This window comes from Mytilus trossulus, chromosome 5 (assembly GCF_036588685.1).
Source record: "Mytilus trossulus isolate FHL-02 chromosome 5, PNRI_Mtr1.1.1.hap1, whole genome shotgun sequence".
NCBI classification, from domain to species: Eukaryota; Metazoa; Mollusca; class Bivalvia; order Mytilida; family Mytilidae; genus Mytilus; species Mytilus trossulus.
The window spans coordinates 62,186,634-62,196,758 of NC_086377.1; the positions used below are offsets into that span (position 1 = coordinate 62,186,634).

General features: G+C 33.1%; 1 protein-coding gene across 1 annotated transcript in view; it reads right to left on the minus strand.

Annotated features, from left to right (window-relative positions):
• Window positions 1-4,110, minus strand: part of LOC134719018 (sodium-coupled monocarboxylate transporter 1-like) — a 38,448-nt gene extending 34,338 nt beyond the window's left edge. Inside the window, exon 1 of the mRNA XM_063581928.1 lies at window positions 4,000-4,110. The gene's annotated coding sequence lies outside the window, so the exon portion shown is untranslated. The remainder of the gene's footprint in view (window positions 1-3,999) is intronic.
• Between the last annotated feature and the right edge of the window lie 6,015 nt (window positions 4,111-10,125).

Consider the following 10,125-nt stretch of genomic DNA (forward strand, 5'->3'; position numbering starts at 1 on the left):
TTTATCCTGGTATCATTTTTAAATGCACATTTTTTTCTATTGCAAATATTTTTTTAAATTATTTTAAATCCATATTTACTTATTCTAATCAAGGACAGATCCAGCCATTTCAAAAAGGGGGGTTCAAAACCCATGATAAAAGGGAATCCAGCTATATGTCCCTATCCAAATGCCTTGATTATCAAAAAAAAATTAGAACCCTCCCCTGATTATGCCACTGATAAGATAGATGTTTGCCTTGGTACACAGGGGCTTGTTTAGTGAGTCGAACAAGGTTTTACTGTCAATGGCGGTCACTATCCTATTTAATGCAAGATATCAACCCCAATTGACTGTTTGAATTATGTTACATGTAGTAAATATCAATTTATTTATTTAAAGCAAGAATTGTAGTTGTATGAAAAATAAGTACAAATGAGTATTTGTATTGGCCATGTTAAATAGCTTATCTCAAAGGCTGTTGAAGTTCAGATTAAAAAAAATGCCTTGTATTTAATGATTATTTAACTATTAAATTAGATTCTAGTACTAATAAGCAAACTTGTTGGTCATATTTAATTGCTTAATGCCCATATTGTTATCTTAATTTACCAATAACAAGAATTTGTCCAAAGTACACGGATGCCCCACTCACGCTATCCTTTTGCATGTTCCATGGACCGTGAAATTGGGTAATAATCTAATTTGGCATTAAAATTAGAAAGATTATACTATAGGGAACATATGTACTAAGTTTCAAGTTGATTGGAATTCAATTTCATCAAAAACTACCTTGACCCTAAACTTTAACCTGAAACTTCCACTTTCAATTTCTATGTTCAGTGGACCGTGAAATTGAAGTAAAAAGTCTTAGAAAGATCATATAATTAGTAACATGTGTACTAAGTTTCAAGTTGATTGGACTTCAGCTTCATCAAAAACTACCTTGATCAAAAACTTTAACCTGAACGAACGGACGCACAGACGGACAAACGAACAGAGCCACAGACCAGAAAACATAATGCCCCTCTACTATCGTAGGTGGGGCATAAAAATGGTACGCCAGTGGAGGATCAAGGAGAGGATTCTGGGGGGGGTTGGAACCCACCCTTTTTTAGCAAGATCAATGCATATGAAAGGGTTTATAGTACATAGTTTGAACCCCACCCCTTTTTTAAAATGGCTGGATCTGCACCTGTACCCACCCAATATTAATTAAAACTAAAGTAACTATGCGTCAGACATGTCAGATATAATAATATAAAAGGATACATGTAAAGTTTCTGCTTCTTTCTGTAATATTTTGCTGTCTCTGTTCTTCCAAGTAGAATCGCTGAATAAATGTAACTGAAATCTCCATGGAATCTGTTTTACTATCAAAACTGGCAGCTCTATTTTGATATTTAATCATTCAATCCCCTAAAAGTATAAAAAACAAATCCACAAAGAATCAATTGTTCTAGATGTTTTAAAGCAATAAAATTCAATTGAAATGTTGTTGCCTGTTTATACACTACATCGGAAGCTGTTGAGGAATCAAATTCATTTCAAAACACTCCCCCTTTTTATCCCCTGAAGATTAAAAAAACTGGCTACTTATTATTTTCACAAAAGAACAATTCAAACAATTCAAAAACTTTAAATTTTAGGTAACTACCAATAATCATATGTGGAAACAATTATTCATTTTGTTTATATAATTAAAAATGAATTTTCAAATATGCTTTCAGACTTTCTATAATGTTGCTTGGCTTAAAGAAACCATAAAAAAAATCATAGTTCCTCAACAAATTATATTTTATAATAATATAACGTTACACATGTCTGTCATGTTAAATTAAATTTGTAATGCACTTATCTGAAATCTTTCTGCCTGGAAATGTCTTTTCCGTGTTTCCATCAGCGTAATCTCCATTTTGGTGACGTATTACCCAAGAGTGCACTTACGCTGACGTTGAGACTGTGACAATCTCGCCCCAGATAATATCGGCCAGAAGTTGATCTGTGCCGTAACGGAAGTATGCAAATAAATCAAGGGTGTCGCAAACAAATATTTATTAATATGCAGTTTTATTAAGTATAATAAAAAAATAATCTTTAGTTCAAACGGCACATGGTGCATGTGAATAAACAAGTGGACTCACTTGGAAGGTATTTTTAGGGCCGAACTGTTCAGTACGATTAAAACCACGAGGTCAAGGTTTGTTTACATTGTACATCCGTTGAGAAACGTCTGGCGTTGGGCCTATCAATCATTGATCTGATATTTTTCTAAGTTATTTATATGCCGGACGACAATTAATAGAAAGGCACATATGTGAACTTCGAGAAAATCAGAATTTACATCTTTAGGGAAAGGAAGAGTAAAAAAACCTTCTTGCAGCAAACCAGTAACGGCAGTGACAGTCCCACACGCAGTGTTACCAGTTTTAAAACAATAAAATATACCACCGGTATTGTAAATAAAACCAAACACTTTGCATATATACGGCAATGACTAAATTACTTTTTCAACACTTCCAAAATAGTTCGGAATGTGATTTATTATTGATGTGTCATTTAAATTATAATCTTAACCTGCTTAGGCTAATCAACCAATGATTACTCTGAAGTAAATTGGCTGTTATGATAGACAAGCTTTGGAGTTTCTCGGACACCCTGCTGTTTTATTGCAAAAATCTATTACTTTGGAATACTGTCCTCGTTATGCTTCCATGAACAGGAAGAATAGCAGTAACTGTGTAAATAAGTTAACTGTCAAAATATGTTTAATATCTTTAATTAACACCAATAATCTTTGCACTATGCCATTAATAACTTGTGTATTTCAAAAATGTTTGACAAAATAGTTTTAGTTTCTTCCCACTAATGACTATTCTCTAACCCTAAGTACACAAATCCTGGCTAAAACACTATTTTCATGTGAATATTTACTTTTTTTTTAAAAACAACAGATAATTTTAATCCCAAAGATTTTCTTTCTTATTTAGTTGAATTTGTGATATAGATTATATTATTTCTTAAGTCTCAATACCAGGAATCATCCAGGACTTTTTTTTTGCATTCAGAAAGAATTTGTAAAGTATCTGAAAGTTGGATGAATGTTGAAGGAAAAGTCCTGACATATCCTGGTCTATATTATATTTATTTTTTAAAGTCTTGAGATATCCTGAGAATTACCCTAGTTTAAAGCTGCTTGAATTGAAAGTCCTGACATTTCCTGAAATTCTCCCATGATTTTTTTCCCTAGAAAAAGGGCTAAATGCTTTACAGGATATTTTCAGGATATCCCAGGATAATCTTGAGATATCCTGATTAAAAAAAATGTCAGGATTTATTTCTGCAAGGGTGGACCGTATCAAATGAAACTCGGTGTTTGTTTATTTTGCTATCTTCTGCAGACTGAAAAAAACTGGACATGGAAATCCAGGTAAGTTTTTAATTTTTTGAAACATAGACTTCATATAACTTTTATATATCTAGTTCCTGCCATGCCTTAAAACTTTCCTGGATGTACCTGTTTGTCTGTACTTATAGTATTTTTTTAGGTGTAAACAGGGCCATATTTTTCAATTCCTTATGATGAACCTTAAAATATCTATGTCAAAGGGTTATTCTTCAATTAATTCATTTTTGCTGAATTACAAGACTTCCTTTTTTGCAGAAACTAAAGCTTTAATTTCATACCCTGTCAAAAAATGTAAAGTTTTCTGATGAAAATAATCATTGCATCATTGTCATTGGCAGTTTGTTACACTTACATGTACAGTACTACCACATGAAAACAAGTCAATGAATGTCAGATTTAAATTACAACGGCAACTATTAAATATAAATTAAATATGTTTTATACTATTTCCAAATTTTAGTATCATATATGTGAACACGTGCAAAACAAAAACAAAGAGGATTATCAGATTATGTAAACACGTGTTTCATAACAATTCATAAATGATAAAGTCAATAAAAACGCTTCTATGGGTCAGGTCACGGATTGACCCTCTGTTTGTATTCACTTACAATTTAAAAATGAAACAAAGACAATCAGCATTGGAATATTTCTTATCATTTCTGAGGTCGACAAATCGACAAGGGTCCCATTTAGAAAGGGGAGAAAGACGTGTAAATGATGTTTTTATCGAAATTGCTCTTGTTGTCTGTATCATCTTCCAATGTAGGAGCACACCTGTATAATATTGATGTTACTATTTTTATCATTAAATATATCAGTGACGGATCCAGGTGGGGGGACCCCTTTTTTTGACGATCAATAATGCATTTGATAGGGAGCATATAGTTGGAACCCTCCCCTTTACTCCGGCTGGGTTGGGACCCCCCTTTCAAAATGGCTGGATCAGTCTATATCTACATTCACTTGAAAAGGGTACTTCGACCCATCACTCAAGTATAGTTTAACTTTTGACGTTCTCCAATATGACAATAAACTTTCTATATTTACAACCAATGGTTCCAAAATTGTGCTAAAAATTTATATACAGGTGCAGGTTAAAAACATTTTCTACCAGTATCGATTGTCTGTGTTGCTAGCCACTACAGAGGAGCTTGGTGAGTTTGGTCTTGAATTCCTCACTGCTCTCGATCTCTAATAGTTCATCTGGTAGTTTATTCCAGTCTCTGATGGTCCTAGGGAAAAAGCTGTATTTGTAGATATCTTTGTTTGGCCTGATTTGTACATATCTTTTAGTGTTCGGTTGATGGAGTCTCGACGTTCTTCTTGGTTTTATAATGTGCGTTGGAATAGGTATAGCAACTCTTTCGTGGATGGTTTTATGAAAGAGTGTTATACGTGCTACTTTTCTTCTTATTTCTAGTGGTGTTAGATTTAATTCTTCTAGAAGAGTTGTTACTGTTACAGGCTCTCTTGAGTAATTGCTTTTGATAAAGCGTGCTGCACGGCGTTGGACCATCTCAATCTGATAAATATGTTTTTGTAGGTGAGGGTCCCATGCGCTGCAAGCGTATTCAAGATACGGTCGGACAAGGGCAAGATATGCTTGTTTTTTAACTTCCTCTGGACATGATCCAACATTTCTTCGTATGAAGCCTAGTGCTTTATTTCCTTTGGTGACAACTTTGTTAACTTGTTTGTCCCATGACATGGTGTTGGTGAGTTCAGCCCCTAGGTATGGGTTTGATGCAACTGATTCCAGGATATGACCATTGATGTTGTAGTTGAAGTTGATGGTTTTCCTTTATTTGGTTATTGTAAGGACATAGCATTTTGAAGGATTGAATATCAATTGTCAAATTTTTGTCCATTTGACCATTTTGTCTAGATCTTCTTGTAGATGTTTGCAGTCATCCTTTGACGAGATTGCTAGGTAGAGTAAGCTATCATCTGCAAACAGGCGATTTTTTTATGTTATGTCATTCCCGATGTCGTTTATGTATAGGAGAAACAGCAATGGTCCTAAAACTGTTCCCTGTGGTACGCCAGATGTTTCTTTAGCAGTACTTGATCTTTCTCCTTCCAGTGTGACTTGTTGTTCTCTTTGTGTCAGCCAGGTGTCTAACCATGCAAGTATGTTTCCATCGATACCATATGATGCTAGTTTCTTCAACAATCGCTGGTGTGGTACTGTGTCGAATGCTTTACTAGTCGCCCCTGTGTATAATGTTATACATTACTCTGATTACCTACGATCCAAAATATGGGCCAGATAACCAAAAGAATCAAGTTTGATATGGAATTCATAAATACAAAAACTTTTTTGTTCGTGGATGGCGTCCAATGTTAATTATGCCAAAAACTTTTGAAATTTTGGAAACTTTTACCGAAATTGACCTTTATTTACAAAAAAAATATATTGAAGGGATCATAGCTTCATACATTTTAAAGGAAGGTGCCAAAAAAGTATATTTTAGTTTTAATAGTACTATCACAAGTATTTCTATTTGAAATTTGTAATTTCATGGTCCGATTTAAATAACAACAAAAATTCAGGGCCAATTTTAACCCTTCTTAAACCTTTCCTTTACTCTCCCAAATTCACATCATAATTTAAACAAAGAGAGAAAAGTATCAACACTATTATGAGAGCGTTTCCAGCGCCATTTGAAAGATCATTATAATTTTGTATTAGCATCAAATCTCAAAAGCTTATTTAGTGTATATGATTTAACCTGGAAGTATTGAATATTATTTTTTATTTATTACATTAATTAAAAAAGTCACGGAAAGATAAAACTTGGATATGTTCAAAGGATTATGTAACTTATATCTTTTCCTGTGTAAAAATCTGATAATGAATCGGGTACACCCTTTTGAATTCATATGTGTAAAATAAGTACAAAACAAGAGCATATGACACATATGACCTCTCTCTATGATAATCCATTATTTCTTTACTTTGAGATTTTCTCTATTTCTTACAGTTATAACAATGTCAGAAATCACGGAAATGTTTGTAAATTCAAGACAGAAAATGATTTTCACATACCTCTTTTACAGCTAATTTCCTAATGCGTATAGAGTAAAACTTTGGCTGACTTGCTTGCTTTGTTTGTATAAAGGTAATTAAGATTGACATTTGCAAACAATATAGACAGGCATTTTTAAACAAGTATATATTATATTTAAATATGATTGAAAGTTATCCCAATTATAATTGTCCATATGCAAACAAAGTTTAGCAAGCTAACCAAAGTCTTACCCTGCATACATTAGGAAAATTTGCTGTAATTTAGTCTAATACTATAATTTAAATATGAATAACTTATGACAGATAATGCAAGTACATGTATAAGAAAATGCAGCTGCATTTCAATTTTGATGACCAGAGTATGTGTTTGTGAATATTGAAACCATCAGATAAAGAACCCTATGAGATGCTATTTATCATCGTCACAAATAATATATGTGGATACTGATATGTCAATAATCTTTTCAAGTCTTCGACTAGCCTTTCCGGACGGTCAAGTTTATTCACTTTAGGTGAAATGCACTCTTTAAATTATATGTAATTGCATTAATTTCTGTGAGGCCCCTCATGGGGTTTTTGATTATGTGATTACTTGGCCGTTTTTTAAATGATTATTTGATTATTAAGCCAAATATTTCATGATTATTTGATTACCTAGGACTGTATTTTTAGTTTATGATTATTTGATTACTAAAGATAAGCAAATATTTAATGATTATGTGATTATATTGGCAAAAAAATGGTGATTATGTGATTACTAGGACCCCCCATGAGGGGCCTCTTCTGTTGAACTATGACGTAAGTTATCAAACAAACTGATAACAATTGCATTCAGATATCGCAGATCAAATTCATTCGTTCATTGTGTATTAAATTATGTTTTTTGATTGAGCTCAGTCTGCCAATTGATATTTTATCGTGTGTTTTTCTATGTTGTGATGTTATGCTATTGTTTCAGAAAAAGGGAGGAGGTTTGGATCCATTAAAACGTTTAATCCCGCTGCAAGTGTTTGCACCTGTCCTAAGTCAGGAATCTGATGTACATGTGCAGTATAGTTGTCGTTTGTTTATGTAATATATACGTGTTTCTCGTTTCTCTTTTTTTTATATATAGATTAGACCGTTGGTTTTCCCCTTTGAATGGTTTTACACTAGTAATTTTTGGGCCCTTTATGTAGCTTGTTATTTGGTGTGAGTCAATACTCCGTGTTGAAGGCCATACATTGACCTATAATGGTTTACTTTTATAAATTGTTATTTGGATGGATAGTTGTCTCATTGGCATTCACACCACATCTTCCTATATCTGTATATGTTGTGATGTTATACTATTGTTTCAGAAAAAAGGAGAAGGTTTGGTACCATTAAAACGTTTAATCCCGCTGAAAATGTTTGCACCTGTCCTAAGTCATGAATCTGATATATAGTTGTCGTTTGTTTATGTAATTTATACGTGTTTCTCTTTTTTCGTTTTTTTTCTTATATAGATTAGACCTTTGGTTTTCCCGTTTGAATGGTTTTACACTAATAATTTGGGGCCCTTTATAGCTTGTTGTTTGGTGTGAGTCAATACTCCGTGTTGAAGGCCGTACATTGACCGCTATGGTTTACTTTTATAAATTGTTATTTGGATGGAGAGTTGTCTCATTGGCATTCACACCACATCTTCCTATATCTATATTGAATCAAACTCTAAGCTCGACACTGAATATGTGCAGCTTTGGAGACGTGAAACGAGGGCTATAAAATTCATGAAAACCAGCTGTGAAACTTTGATAATGATCTATTGTATGGTGCAATAAAGTACATGTATTTCAGATTAATAAGAAAATATTGTACAGACGATGAATACAAATCTTGCTATTGACAGCATTTATTCCAGGAATGTTGAATGGTAATAAAATTGAGAATGGAAATGGGGAATGTGTCAAAGAGACAACAACCCGACAAAAGAAAAAAACAATAGCAGCAGGCCACCAACAGGTCTTCAATGTAGCGATAAATTCCCGCAACCGGAGGCTGTATATATCTGCATTTTTTGCAAAAGTGATGCAGACGCCAAATAAACAAGTGCTATGTGCAGTTCATGTCAGCAGTGGCAGCATCTTTGTTGTGCCAGACAAAAAAAAGCCCCAAAAACAAGGTACTGGTATTATTAGTCTTTTAAAGCAGTTTGAGGTTTTATTTAATGTCACTTTTTTATTTAAAAAAATATTTATTATAAGAATTATTGAAAGAACATCCTTATGTGTCTTATATAATTTTTTAAAAGACATGTTATTTAAGACTTCCTATTAAAGAAAAAAAAATCTAGTACCAGTTTTCATATCTATGCTTTTTGGAGATTTCATATTAAAGTAATAAATGTCAAATTAATACTGCACGATTTGTATAAATGTTTTAAAGAAGACCTAAATGTGCATATTGTTATGCGTTTCTACATTGGCTAGAGGTATAGGGGGAGGGTTGAGATCTCATAAACATATTTAACCCCGCCGCATTTTTGCGCCTGTCCCAAGTCAGGAGCCTCTGGTCTTGTATTATTTTTAACTTTAGTTTCTTGTGTACAATTTGGAGTTTAGTATGGCGTTTATTATCACTGAACTAGTATAAATATTTGTTTCGGGGACAGCTGAAGGACGACTCCGGGTGCGGGAATTCAGTCTTAATTTTATTCTACTATTTGTATAGAAATTTCTTATTTAATTGAATGATTCTATATTTTTTCTATTCTTAATTTGTATACAATGGACTTCTACTTTAATCTTAATTTAGACCGGCAAAATTGGTTAAATTATTTCTTGTTTGGTTTATGTGTTACATATTTGTTTTGCGTTAATTTTTTTTTTTATAAATAAGGCCGTTAGTTTTCTCGTTTGAATTGTTTTACATTGTCATATCGAGGCCTTTTATAACTGACTATGCGGTAAGGGCTTTGCTCATTGTTGAAGGCCGTACGGTGACCTATAATTGTTAATGTCGCTGTCATTTTGGTCTCTTATGGACAGTTGTCTCATTGGCAATCATACCACATCTTCTTTTTTTTTTTTATTAAATAGCAAAACCTTATATAAATCGCTATTTTGTAAAGACATTTTGACGAAGCATAAAATGCCTTTAATAAAATATGATTACTACTTACCTTCTTCAGAAAAATTACCCATCATATTGCAAACCTAGCACATTCTTTCTGTATACAGAATTTTGAAGTGCTATACATAATATTCAAGTGTAAGATCAGGAACCTCTTATTCAATTTTATGTATAGACACGTGCCTAGACATGCATGTTACGGAATGATATTCTAACCAATTTATTTGAAAAAAAACGACCCTGATCTCATTTGTGTGCGTTACCGTAATTAAGTTTTTTTAAATTTAAACAGTTGTTAATTCGTATCTTGATAAAGAGTATATCTAACACTAAAGACAAAACCCTAACTTTGATCACTGAACCATGAAAATGGGGTCAAGGTCAGATGACATCTGCCAGCTACACATGTACACCTTACAATCATTCCATACACCGAATATACTAGGCCTATTGCTTATAGTATCGGAGATATGGAATTCACACCAAAACTGAACCCTTGTTCACTGATCCATGGAATGATGTCGAGGTCAAGTGAAAACTGTCTGATGGGTATGAGGACCTTGCATGATACGCACATACCAAATATAGTTATCCTAGTATACTCATAATA